Here is a 14,377-nt window from a genome sequence, read left to right as displayed (position 1 = left end):
CTTGGAAATTATTTGGAATAACATTAAAGTCTATTCAGAACTTTTTTCATTAGGACTTGTGTTATTAATTCCTGGATTGTTTGAAATTTAATTGACAATACCTTAAGTTCTTTTGATATTTTCACTTTGCATTCTAGGGAAAAAATTATTTGTTAATTTTATAAAGCTTGTTGCTTCACATTCATTTCTATTACTTATTTCAAGACCATAGAGTCGTAATAATAAAATGCATCTGGGTGTTCGCACAAGTGTGTGTGTGTTTTCAGTTATGTGTGTTGGTGTACACAATGTGCTGTGTACTTAATACATACTTAGTTGCTCATGTATACACCAATCCATCATACCTTTTTTGTATGTTTGTTTCCCAGCTGTATTTTATATATTTGCCTGTGCATATGTAGATAATTAATGGCCAAAAGAGAGATTTGTTTTTGTACTAATTGTGTTACCTTCATAAAATAGAAACTTTATTTTTATTATTATTATTATTATTATTATTATTATTATTATTATTTTGTGGAAATTCTTTTCTCCCAGAGCATCAGTCTCTTCAAGGGACTCTTGTTTCAAATTTCTGCTTATATCTGATGGATCGTTTCCACATACCTGTTTGAAATGTGCCAAGAATGTGTTGAAATCAAATTTTTCATGTTGATTTCTCTAGAAATCTAGAATAATAATCCAGTCTTAAATTACAGTGTTATACCCACAAGCCACATTTTACTCAAGTACTTGCTTTATTTTCAGGTGCTGGAAGGTTGACACCTGCATCATTACAGGAAAAACTGAGGAATGTAGAGTATATACATAGATACCACATGTATTACTAACATGATGTGTCATACAGCTTATATGAGTGTATGGACAGGACTCTGTATCAAGTCGAACTTATTACTTTCCACCTAATTAGCTGTACTAGGTGCTTGCTAGTACTACAGCCTTTATTAGCCCAGATACTTACGCTGGAAGTACTGTATACTACCAACTAGGGCCAATTGCTACAGAGAGCAGAGACCTTAGTTCAGTGAGAAATTGGGAGAAAAGGAAGTTGAACCTCTCAGGATTTTTTTCTAAGTGGCAATTTATCTTGAACAATGGAGATTCTTTTCAAGTAGCAGCTACATGGACAGCATCAGCCAGGAAGTCTGCATGTCTTTATAAACAGACACAAACATCCTCACTGCAAACCAAGGAGAATTGTTGCCAAAACAACTACAGGTTGGAACCTGGTTAATCTCAGCATTCTTTGATATCTTCCACAATAGTGTAATAAACAGTCTGTACCTTCAGGCAGATTCCGTCACCACTCATGCACATTACTATCAGGTGATAGCTGCAGGAAAATTTATTCAGGTAGAGTGAAAATTATCTAGATTATTAATTATTTATGTTTGTAAACAGTTGTGACACTTTAAAGGGTATATATTTAGTGTGTAGTAACATTTTTTCATTTATATAATACTAGTATTCCAGGGCTTTACAAATCCACTTGCCCAATGTCCAAGACAAGCTCAAATTTGTCTTGAGAAATTTCAAGCTTGCCTGGTACTTAATTGTATGTGCGCAGGTTTAAGAATGAGATTGAGAGGGAGAGAGAGGTCTTGTTCAGTTCATAATGCCTTTTGCATTACAAGTTTTATACTCTGTGATCTTGCCATAGTACATATATCAGCATTTTTATTTCTATATTTACAATTATGAACCACATTCATAGACTGCATAACTGCCTGCAGTTTCTTTAATCTATTGATCCTTTGTTTTACATCATGTACTGTCAAAGCGTGCCATTTCCATTTTTGGTAGTCAATATAAGGGTCATTGTAATTGGATATAATTTCTTGCGCAGACCTATGAGTATTTGCTAATTAAAGCAAATTGTGATAATTAGGAAATAAATATTTATATTTAGTCATAATATTTGTATGTACATGGATGCCCACACATAGAGGCAAGGGGATGGGTGCACTTACCCCACCTCATTATACCTGTAACAGTGTTTTGGCCTACATCTGTAAAATCTGATGACCACTACATGTTTGCACCCCTCCCCCTGCCCGAAATAATTCTGTGGGAGCACCTGTATATGTATACAGGATTCGTGGGTGTACAAGTTGTATCCCAGCCATTGACAGCATACCTACAATATTCCCACACTTTGAGCGGGGTGGGGTTGGTACTGAAAAAGTAGAAAAATGAATATACATCACATTTAGGACTGACTTTTTCACTGGGGGGAGGGAGGATAGAGGTGACATAATATTTTCAAGTTAATGGGTGGGGAGCATATAGGTAATGCAGCAGTAATAAATGCCTCTGTTCAGTTCAGGATGGGTCTTAATACTTTATCTCTTTTGAGTTCAGGATGGGTCTTAATGCTTTTTATCTCTTCAGTTCAGTATGAGTGTTAATGCTTTATCTCTGTTCAGTTCATTATGAGTATTAATGCTTTTTCTCTGTTCAATTCAGGATGGGTCTTAATGTTTTTTCTCTGTTCAGTTCAGGATGGGTCTTAATGTTTTTTCTCTGTACAGTTCAGGATGGGTCTTAATGTTTTTTCTCTGTACAGTTCAGGATGGGTCTTAATGCTTTTTCTCTGTTCATTTCAATATGGGTCTTAATACTGTATCTCTGTTAGTTCAGTGTGGGTCTTAATGCTTTTTCTCTGTTCATTTCAATATGGGTCTTGATGCTTTAACTATCTCTCTTCAGTTCAGTATGGGTCTTAATGTTTTATTTCTGTTCAGTTCAGTATGAGTATTAATGCTTTTTCTCTGTTCAGTTCAGTATGAGTGTTAGTGCTTTATCAACACAAATCAATTGTGAAAATATGAGCCTGTGCTTATTATTGTCTTTTAGTGAATGTCACAATCCAGCAATGGTATTATAAATAATACTGCATTAATGAATTTCAAGCCCCCCAGTCAGCAAAGCTTACACCCTAAGTACATATAACAACTCAAGATTTAATAGATACAAATTTTATAACATGTAAAGAATCCAATTAATAAATATATTCAACATAAAGTCTTTGATTTCTGCTCAATACAGTTGATATAGTAATCAACCTGATTAATCACATTCCCATTTAACTCCTTAGTTCATCATTTGAAATTTCATGATCTATTTGTGAGAAAGTAATTATTCTTTGTGTAGTTCCTTCTATTCATATGCTTCAATTGTTCTCCTCCTTCCTTCCTTCCTTCTTTCTTTTGCTTCACCTCATCTTCTTTCATTCCTTCCTACCTCATTCCAGCTAGTCTTGCCTTTTTCTTCATCCTTCCTTTCCTTCCTTCTTACTTCTACTTTTGTCTATCTTGTGCCGACTCATGCTTGCACCCTGGAAGCTTTCTGAAGGAATATAAGGGACATAATCCCTACCCTATCTTTCAGGAAATTCATCATTTTCTCACAGACTCAGATTAATGGGTAACCAACCTTACAAGGTCTTATGTACAACCACAAATCTCTGCTTACGTAACTCATACATGACTTGCGCTGCTGTCTGTGAATAATATTCCTTCTATGAATATCTCCAGTGGCTAGATGGTCACGGCATCTGCCTCGGGTGCGAGAGGTTGCAGGTTTGAACCCCAACCTAGTCATACCAGAAACTTATAAAAATGTTACTAGCAGCTGCCACGCTGGGCACTCAGTATTAAGAGGTTACTGTTACGACTGGTCGGACTGGTGTCAGGATAAAGTGACTGGTTGGGACATGATGCTACATGTTTTGGCATGATACCCTAAGTGCTAGATATCACGATAAGCTGTCACACTGCAGACATAATAGCAGTATGACTTAAAAAAATTAAAGCTACATTAAATATCCAAAACACACACATGCACCTTCTATGAAAATGGTAACACACACACACACCATCTAAATATTGATATACATGTACATGTATTCCTATACGGTAAACTATAACATAGTTAATGAAGTAATCAATCATACCATGCACATCATCGTAAAAAATTAAAGAATATATATATATATATATATATATATATATATATATATATATATATATATATATATATATATATATATATATATATATATCAGGGTCTGGCTTTGCATAGCCATCAATCTACACTTGTTAATTCTAATAAATGCAAATCCACATCCTCACTCAAACATTCTTATAAATACAAATATACATCAAAACTCAATTCAAAAGATAATTACAAGTAATTTAAGACAATACAATTTAATTAAATCAAGTACAAAATTCAGCCACATCTTACCTTTCAAAGCTTTTAAATTCCAATTCCAATTCCCTTGTATGAGATAAGTCACTGACTCTTGGAGTGGACTTTCTTTAGAATTCACTTCAGCCACAGTTTCCCTTTCCTAGAACATGGATTTAACTCAAAGGCGTATTTGCTCATACTTTATGCATGCATCTGTAATCTTCCAGAATTCTCAGCACATAGAAAATCTTAGTGAAGTTTTTCCTTACAAATGGTGATTGTTTCCCCACTTAAATTCTAGACCCTGCCGCCATTTGGTTTGATCCCTCTAGCTGATTAAATTTGATTGATCTAGCCAGACCTTTTTGTTTGAATTTATCTCCGGGCCAATCTGCTCACATTTTGGTGGCTTTAACACCCTGGATGGGGGATATGAGAGGTCAGCTTTGCCATGACAGTAGTCAAAGCTAATCAAAGGATTGTGTTCCTTTGAAGCAGTCTTTGTGGCTCAAGATTGTGTAATACCTTAAAGATTGTGTAACAAAGTTCATTGCAATCAATCTGTTTCATGGCTGTACTCATCCTGAAAAGCAAGAGTCAGTTAATAGCATTTTAACATGTTTAAGATAATGACAAATAATAAAGAGAACTAGCCTTAATGTTCAATTCAGTATGTTGAATGTTTCACACAGGTAGTGTTCCTATCTTGAAAGATGCCCTACATGATGTATTGTTTGCAGCATGTGCAAAGAATGAAATGCTTCCCCTTGTTGTTGTGCTTCACAAAGTAAAGTTTTTGTTGGGCTGTGATTGCTTTCCTAATAGCTTATTGCTTCCTGAATCGCCTTAAAAAATTAATGACACTTGAACACTATTCCCACATCTAAAATAATCAAGCTTTGCATTTTATATGTAGAATAAAATCTAACCTCAAAGAAATATTGCCGCTGTCCACAAACTTGCCAGTATCTTTAATATAGATGGCTTAAACATTTCTCATTCAAGGCAATGATGTGTTACACTTTTGTTCATCAACAGGCATGTAGCATCTCTTTGATTTCCTTATAACTTGAACTAATTGGGTTGTTCCACTTTGTAAATTTTATGCAAATTTACATAATGGACACCCCCAGTGCAGTCTTCAAAGGACTTAACACATCATGTATGATTTTAACATGCAAAGATAAAAAAGAAAACTAAAGTTATTTATTTGTAAAAAATATGTAATGTGATTTCCTTGAAGCATTCTGTACTTAATTGTACCATATTTGTTAATACTTTAGATGTTGATTTTTTTCCTGTCCTATTTTGGACTGTACTAGGCAAGCTTGATTTATTTTTCTTACTTTAGAGCAGAAAAGCTTATGGGATGGATTGTTATCCATTCTCTGTCCTTCCATTAACACTAGTTTTTGTATCACTTGTCCTCCTAAATTACTTGAAGGATTGCCATGAAGCTTTCTACATGGCATCATGGCAGCCATTTTGAAAATATTGTTATTGCTAATCCTCCTGTAGGTTCGAATCCTACCATCAGACCAGCCTGGGTCAGCTACTGTGGTTTGTCTTTGAGCAAGGCACTTTATTTGAATTGCCTCAGCACTAAATAACCTGCTTGTGTTGTTATTCCACATGGCACCAAACTAGCCAATCAACCTCCTGAATGGAAAGTCAATTTTTGGATGCAGGGTTTTGCCAGAAGACTTCACATGAACATCTAATATTCCTATGACTGTTACCATCTTGAGAGTCTTGTTATCGCTACTCCTTTTCTGAATGAATTATCATATTAACATTATTTTGGGGTGGGGGTAAATATCTTTTATGATGTCTTCTTGGTGTTAAATGAAAATGGTGCTTCTATGGTGTTTATTTTAGCCACCACAGTGGTCTTGTTGAAAATCTTGTTATTAATACTAACCTTGAAATTAAGATAATCAGCAAGAGATGTTCACTAAAAGACCACATAGTGTCTCCTAGCTCACAAATGAAAATGGAGCCATTCTGATCCCCAGTATGACCACCTGGAAAGTCTTATTATTGCTACATCGCTGGTCATATCGACGTCATGCTTTCACCAGACAACTTCGTATGATGTTTGATGTTTACCCGGAACATTCAGATCTAATCAGTAATTAAGGCAGCATGATTTTACACACATGATGACTCTATTCATAGTGAACAGACAATAGAAGAAAAAGCCTTCATATTTTCCATCAACAGATTGGTCAGTGTCGACCTTACAAACCCATTTGTTTCTTCAATGTAACCAGAGCATCACATTTTTGGGGCCTAAGATAGTAGATGCAATCATGTTAGATATGCACAAGATACACTACATCTAGAAAGGACACTGCATGTGTAATGTACACTGTATCATCAAAAGTACACTGCATCTACAACATACACTGCATCAAAAAAGTACACTGCATCTGTAGCACTAGATGTACATTGCATCTGTAAAGTACATCCGGAAAAGTACACTACATCTAGAAAGTACACTGCATGTAGAAAATTACACAGCATGTAGAAAGGTACACTGCATCAATAAGGTACATTGTATCTTATGAAAGCAACATTGTTCAGACTACTTCTATGTTGGCACTAGCAGTCACCAAAGGTTATCAAAATCTTTAGTGCCATTTATTCTCATTAAAATGATGGAAGCTGTTAAAAAATATATATTTATTTTCTATGAAAATATGACATTTTACTCTCATCTTCAACCTTTGACCCCTACCCCAAAGATCCCTTTTCTCAAGCTGCAGTGATGAGGTGAAATCTTCTCATGAGCACATTTATCAGTGTAGATACAGTTCAGGCTGCACAAACACACACATTCACACTTGACCTCCTGTATCCTTTCCAGTCATTATCTTCAACTAATACTTTTGAAACAAAATATTATAATAACTTTGAAAATTTTCCCCAAATAATCTTCGCTACTAAAATGGGAAGAATTTATGGATCATTAGTAGAAGGAGCTACAGATGTTTTACAATCGAAATTAATTTTTTCTTTCTAAGACCAGTACAGTACTTCGTTTATCAGTTAATATTTAACATAAACAGACAAGTGTTTTGTACTTGCTAATTAAATGGCACTTCCTTTTCAGCAGGCGATTACATGTAGTTGTATTTATATCAGTTATACAGGAACATTTGTAAAATGCTGATATAACATGCTCAGTTCTGTTACATTCATGTGAAAAGAACTCCTGCTACAAGAGACTGTATACGCATTTGTAATGAATTTTGACAGTAACATGAAGGAAAGTTGTATGAAAAACATGACTTCCTTACATTGGACAGATAATTTTATTTATGAATTTTCTGGCAGTCATGCAGTAGACAGGTGCATCATTGCAAAGATCTGGTACTTGAGAAAATTATTAACTCTTTTGGGGGGGGGGTAAAAAAAAACAGACATACATTAACCCAGGGGTGGGCAAACTACAGCCCGCCAACAGCTTTCCTGCGGCCCGCCAAGGGTTTTCATGCGGCCTAGGAACAAGTCATTATTCGCACTGACTCTTTATGTTACTCTGTTTATCAAATAAATGTGCTTCTTTTGAAGTTTAAGTTTTCAAATATTAACAACATATTAACAACTGAAAATTAATTAGATGTTATTTAGAAAAACCTTTTGTTTTTGCTATTTCAAATATTAATTAATTTACTTACTGAACAATGCGGCCCGCGACAAGGTGTAAATTTGAGTATGCGGCACTTGCAGTGGAAAGTTTGCCCACCTCTGCATTAACCTTTACCATCTATACTTGCATATAAGACAAGTCCAGCTACAGACTGCACAGACCCAGATCTGCCAGCAGATAATGCAGTTTGATCGGAGCAATCAGTAGAACAAACAACATAGACCCTAATCTACGTGTGCATTATGATACAGCAGATCAGGATCTTTGTTTGCATTTTAACTTGGCTTATATGCAAGTATATACAGCACTCAAAATGAACGTAAATGTTCCTGCATGCATGCAAGCTCCAGCACACATGGGACATATGAATGAGACCATTATGCAGCACATGCAGCCTTCAAAAAGTACAGCATTTACCTGTATAATGCAATGGGATTAGTGTATTGTCTTCACTGCCAGGTATAGCATTGTACATGAGAATTATGTTCTGTACACTTTTTGTACAATGTCTGTTGAAATTAAGGGTCTTCTAGACAATAACAGTCTGTTCATATGCTTCTAGTTACATGTACACTCTACTATCATTTGTTTTATTACATTTACACCCTAACATCATTTTCTTCATTGCATTTAAACCCTAACCCAGTGCTGTCCAACCTTTTTGACACCATGGGCCACTGAAAAATGTTTTTCTTGAAGCCAAGGGCCACAGAGAAAACTGAAAAGCAATGACTATACAGCTGCTCAAGCCCTGGCTGGCCATTTAAAATCGACCACCGGCCGCATGCGTCCCTTGGGTGGCAGGTTGGACAGCACTGCCCTAACCCATCTGTGTCAAGGCTATATGTACTCGATTATTTCTTTCTGATTATTTTCAGGGCAACAGTGCATGCCCCAACATTTATATTCTGCTGGAGTCAGGAGAAAAGTATATCTTCTTTAACACAAGAATTTGGCTGCAATTCACTTTACAGCTGGGGTGTAATTAATACAAAGCCCATTACTCTTTATGATGTATCGTTTCCCATTGAGTCTTCTTCATCAGATTCATGTTGTTGTTGTTGTTGTTGTAGGGTTTAACGCCATTTTTCAGCACATGATAGGCTATACATGGCAGCCAGTAATAATGGTGGAGGAAGAACCCGGGAAAACCCCAGAAAGAACCACCGACCCACAAGAAGCTACTGGCAAGCTTTCTCACATACCCACATTGGCTAAATCCGAGACTCGAACCCATGCAGACAGAGACAGAGGTGAGATGGCAATGATCCGTAACGGAGAGCGCTTTAGACCACTCGGTCACTCAGGGCCCCTAATCAGATTCAATGTGTGGGGGGGGGGGGGATTTTTAAAGTAGCTTTTACAATGTTTCAATCATATAATATGATGTCTGCAGTGTGGAAGGTTATTGTGATGTCTAGCCCTGGGACATCATGCCACAGAAATGTAGCATCATGTCCCACCCAGTCACACTATCCTGACACCAGGCCAACCAGTCCTAACACTAACCTCTTAATGCTGAGTGACTCATGGTGGGTTTGAATCATATCCGAGATGGAAGCTCTAACCACTTAGGCCACTAGAACGGTTTTACATTCGATAAAAATATGTCAATCAATAGCATCACTTGAAGAAAAAAAAACTTTGGTTTTCATTTCTCGGTTTGATTCAAACATTGACAAATTTTTTAATTAAGATTAGGTTTAATCTGATAATTTAAGGCTGAAAATTGTATTTAAAGATGGACAAACTTTGAACCTTATCCAAAAAGAGCTTGACTGCGCTAATATGATGTACTGTTGTTTACTATGGGATGAATTACATTTAATACATCGTTATGTATTCTCTTTGAAGTAAATTTTTCAACATTTCAAGTGAAATGGGGAAAATCTGTTATTTCAAGGTAAGCCTAGTGAACCAACAACTGTAGGTTTAGAGCAGTGGAAGAAGAAAATAATTTGTAGTGTAATGAGAACATGGGGGTCATCTCAAAGTGTGGAAAAAGCTCAAGTTACAAGGGACTTTTTAGTATTTGTAACGAGTTTTGCTTTTTATAAGAATTCATCTGTAATTAACACAAAGCACTTTACTGTTTATGACATACTGAATAGTAAGTATCAAGTCTTTTACATCAAGTCTTTTACATCTGATCTTTAGAACATATTATATCTAGTTATATTAGTTGGAAAGAATTAACTATCTTCACAAAATATTTCTAGTTTGAAAATAAATACAAGCTTCCCCACCCCCTCAGTCAGACTAGTTGGTTGGTCCCATAGCAGACAGTTTTTCGTTCTCCATACATATAGCAATTGTAGAAAATGTAAAAGATGTTTCTTTTATTTCTAAAGTTTGCCTTAGGTGGCCATTATATTTTTTTAAAATATCAAAACAAGTTTCTTCCTGGCTGATGTTAAAGATAGTTGGTTGCTATGGAGGCTATACAAAACAAGATGAACTAAAACATGTTACATTTAACCCTAATTGAAAGTTTGACAGTAATAAGTGAAGTGGTTTTGAAGAAGGTGTGAAAATTATGTTTCACGCCTGGCTGTAAAGGGGACCAAGATACAAACAATTGTTTGTTTATTATGACGTAATAAATATTTCATCCAGTATTTTGATACAAACATTACCATTGGGTTTTTTGGGGAGATGTGAAAACATATTTTCTACCTGGTTGCTATGGAGTTTTAATGGTTGCTATGGAAACTGTCAGGAATAGAACTCACCTAAAAAAATACTCCTCAGATGTTGAACCTAATATAGTTAAATTACTTTTGATGTCAGAGTGTATTATTGATCTGGTTGTTATGGGAACTAAAATTTTGTCGCTTCATACGTTTGTGCAGGACAGATGATAAATGGATAATCTGTGATAATGTGTATATGTATTATGTCTCTCTCTCTTCAGCAGCTGAAACACTAATTATATTCTAAGCCTATTTAATTCATAGATATGTTCATGTGAAGATTTCTTTGGTACCAACATTTGTGTCATACTGAAATTAATGGAAAGTTATGTTTAAGAAAGAATTGTTCAAGATCAGAATGTCTCCATGATCTTCCCATGTTTGCACTACCAACCCGATGTTGTTACAGCTCCGTACACAGAAAATTTATAAAGTCCATAACAAAGATGGCTAAGTTGCACAATCTCACAGCACCCACTATTTCACAATAGTGTCACATGGGTTGATGGCAAAAGCATATAGAGAAACCCTCTCAAAGTATACAACTTTGATCTTGAAGCTCAGCACCAAACAATGAGATCTGACACAACCTCATGAATTTAAGTAACAAGAGTACCACACAGCACGCTATATGCCCATCATGTGCCCGTTTCCCCACCAATGGCCTTGAGCTTAGAGCTGCAAACCTTCAGCTGCATCATAAAATGTGGAAATGGATTAAATTTTATCAAAATAGATGAAGTAGTTACACAGTGACAGCCTAGATGAGGAAGCAGACAAGTGACTTTCCTTGTGTTTGACCTTCACCTTTGGAGCAGAGGATGTGACTATGAATACATGAGATACTATTAAATCTAGATTCATAGCAGCCTAAGGTTGCATCAGATACCTTTATTGCTTCAGGTATTGTACATGTACATTGACAGAGGTTTCTGATTTATATTTTCTCTAGCTGATGCCTTAAGCTTGAGACTGAAGTCATGGCTATGGTATCCCTAATTATTGTTATATAACTGGTTAAAATTTATTAAAATTTCCTCAGTAGTTTAAAAGACCATTCATTTTTGGATAAGCTTATGAAAATTACAAAAGGTTAGTATGTAAAATTTTACAATACTAAATATAACTACTCTAATGGCTTTAAGTTACAGCCAAGGCATCAGAAGAAAGTAACCTTGAGATGACCTTTACCTTAACTTTGCAAATGGGATCTTGATTAGGGTATGAGACATACCATTGAAAATAGTTTTTGTATTGCTTGGAATAGCTTCTGAACTACAGCCCAACCATGACAAATAACACTGATCATTTAAATTGGATCACTGAAGAATGTATGTGACATGACCATAGTTGCATTAATAACAATTTTTGCTTCTCACTGTCCTTGAGAATTTGTGATCCACAGGCTACACACAGCGATAAATAATGTTGATCTGTGATCAAAACATTGATGACAATACCTTGAAAATAAATAATACATTCAGAAGTTGTGATTTAAACATGGCTTTGATCTTGCTGATACACACAATAGGCACATTATACCCCCTCAAGCTATGATTTTACAAGGGAAAACATTTAATTCCATGAAGTTACTAAAGGCATCTGAGTGACAGTTTGGACACACAAAGACTGGTATTGACCTGAGAACTGACACCTGGCCATGCTGATAGGTCCATGAAAATATCAAGTGACAACAACAAGTCATTTTGTACAGCCATAACCAATATTTTTGTCTGCTACTATATTTAAAAGTTTTCATGTTACAGCCCCAAACAAATATAGTAATGTCCACCTCTGACCTTCAAATGAGAACAATGAAAGTTCAGAATTAGATTATCTATGTAAGTCCAAATGTTTGACATGGGCTTCATGGGCTTTATCAAGGACAATACTCATTTTGAGTTTCCTGTTTTTTTTTTTTTTTTCTTATTAGGCAGTAATGGTCCATTAAGTACCAGGATAATAAGCATGTATCATGGAGGAAATTCATTGAGACTTTGACTGCATATCATAAATGTTGACTTAATCATCCATAAGGCTAAGTGAGCTAATGGTATGATCCTTCATCAATCCAGCAGCAGCCAGCAACAAATGCTGTTTCAACTTCTCAAACAATATTGGTGGACCACTTTGAACCAAAACATGGCACATACATCCTGTCATAGAGATTTTTTAATTTTACACAGATCATGCTGATTTGCCATCATGTATGTTTTTGTTTTTACTAAATGCATCAATTTGTTTTCTGTTTTTGTTTTTCTTTGCATTAACGGCACCTTAAACAACATTAATGATGATATAGAAATGGATCTAAATGTGACTTTCCCAAGGACATGCACAGGCAGCTGACCATGACTGGCTGAATGGGTATTGAACCCATGACCCTTGCATTACAGGTCTGATACTCTTCCAGCTGAGCTGCCAGGGCTGCCAATTATAGAAAATAAATCTTTAAAAAACTTCTTCTCCTCAGCAGCTAAACAGAATTTGATTGGTTTTGACAGGAAGCATCTTGGTATTGAGACCTTCCAAGTTTATACAAAATAGCCTTTCTCTCAGCCATTTACAGTCGCCTTTTTGACTTTTCAAAATTGACCAGACCCATTTCAACCAAACTTAGCTGCAGAGAGTATCCTGGCAAGAAGTGCTTTCAAGTTTATACAAATGTTGATTCAGATATGGCTGCAGTGGCAAGCAGCAGAAAAATCTTGAAACAAATTCTTCACAAAAACCTTTGAGAGAAGCCATCTGGGTAAAAAGACCTTTCAGATTTATACACTTGATGCTGATTCGCCATAAGATATGTTCCCTGTTTCTAAAAAAAGAAAATCCTTTAGAAGTCTTCTTCTCAAACACTGCTGAACAGAATTTAAAGAGATTTAACAGAAAGCATCCAGGTGTCAACACCTTTTTAGATTATACAAATGATGCCAGTCAACCTACAAATATGGCAGCAGTCATTAACAAGAGTCCCTTGAAGGGATTGTTGATCTTTTGATCAAAAAGAATTTCCAGGAATTCAAGATAAGACCATGTTTTCCTTTTTCTGGGGAGTGTTTAAACCATCTCTGATATTCTTAAGTGATAACAAGAGTCAGATTATCAGTTGTGTTGGAAATATAGGATGTCATCATGTCAGATTGGAACCACTTTTATTTGGAACCAAGTCTTATAAGTCTTCTAGCAAAAACCCCATGTCAGTATAACCATTAATTCAAGGGGAGTAGCAATGGCAAGATTTTCAAGACAGCCATGGTGGCAACCATAATGGATGTACAATTGACAGTATTTTCATTTAGGACCAACTAGGTATCTTGAGAGTCTGCTGGTGAAAACCTCATGTTTATATAAATTTTCAAGATGGCAGCTGTGTTGGCCATATTGGAAATAAATCAGCACCATTTACATAAGAAGTAATATAGTGAAAACCTATGTTATTGTGAGCATCCATTTAGAAGGAGTAAGAATAGCAAACTGTAACAACCATAATTTTAGAAATCTAATCAACACCATTTTCTTGTTGAACCAGCTAGATATCATAAAAGGTCTTCAAACGAACACCCAGTGTCAGTATGACAATGCATGTACTGTACATCATTTCTGCTCAGGGTCATTTTGGAACATAACAGTGTGATGACGATGTTAAGTCAGTTACATGGTGACAAACAATTTGTTAGTTGATGACTTTTTTCAATCCGAGAATGTTTTATGTTTTTGGATACCATGTCCTCAGACATAATAAAACCTTGTAATGTTTTGAAAATTTTACTTTAAAATTTCAGTTTTTAAATTCATTGTACTTGCAATCATTAAAACATGTATCAATGGTGTCTAG

General features: G+C 35.6%; 1 protein-coding gene across 3 annotated transcripts in view; it reads left to right on the top strand.

Annotated features, from left to right (window-relative positions):
* Positions 1-14,377, top strand: part of LOC149791578 (PTB domain-containing engulfment adapter protein 1-like) — a 116,793-nt gene that overhangs the window by 25,326 nt on the left and 77,090 nt on the right. For 2 of the 3 annotated variants that reach the window (XM_089970136.1, XM_089970137.1), the window contains exon 2: positions 748-1,353. The gene's annotated coding sequence lies outside the window, so the exon portion shown is untranslated. Of the gene's footprint in view, positions 1-747; positions 1,354-8,289; positions 8,309-14,377 lie in introns of those variants that run through there. The other variant, XM_089970138.1, reaches the window with a different exon arrangement.

This window comes from Sinohyriopsis cumingii, chromosome 9, assembly GCF_028554795.1.
Source record: "Sinohyriopsis cumingii isolate HCF-2022 chromosome 9, ASM2855479v2, whole genome shotgun sequence".
Lineage (NCBI taxonomy): Eukaryota > Metazoa > Mollusca > Bivalvia > Unionida > Unionidae > Sinohyriopsis > Sinohyriopsis cumingii.
Note: the sequence above shows the minus strand (reverse complement) of the source record. Positions and strands in the feature narration are given on the sequence as shown.